Source organism: Penaeus monodon, chromosome 15 (assembly GCF_015228065.2).
Source record: "Penaeus monodon isolate SGIC_2016 chromosome 15, NSTDA_Pmon_1, whole genome shotgun sequence".
Taxonomy (NCBI): Eukaryota; Metazoa; Arthropoda; class Malacostraca; order Decapoda; family Penaeidae; genus Penaeus; species Penaeus monodon.
This window is the reverse complement of record NC_051400.1, coordinates 33,653,861-33,654,078: the sequence shown is the minus strand read 5'-3', so window position 1 is coordinate 33,654,078 and position 218 is coordinate 33,653,861. Positions and strand designations below refer to the sequence as shown.

General features: G+C 38.1%; 1 protein-coding gene across 1 annotated transcript in view; it reads left to right on the top strand.

The window, feature by feature from the left end:
- Window positions 1-218, top strand: part of LOC119582338 — a gene marked incomplete at its 5' end in the record, with an annotated part of 3,423 nt that overhangs the window by 1,675 nt on the left and 1,530 nt on the right.

Below are 218 nucleotides of genomic sequence, written 5' to 3'. Positions count from 1 at the left end.
CTTCAGTTGTCATATCCATATTTCGTACTTATCCTTCTTAACCAAATTTCTGTATGTTTACCTTCCACCAACTTCCTTCCATCCTGGCTATTTCCTTCATCCTTATACTCCCTCCATCTTCTTTTCTCCCTTATTTTCACCCCCCCTCTTCTTTCTATTAATCCTCCTCTCTTTAATCTATTAATCCCCATGTCTTTTATTTCGTAACTCCCCTCTTT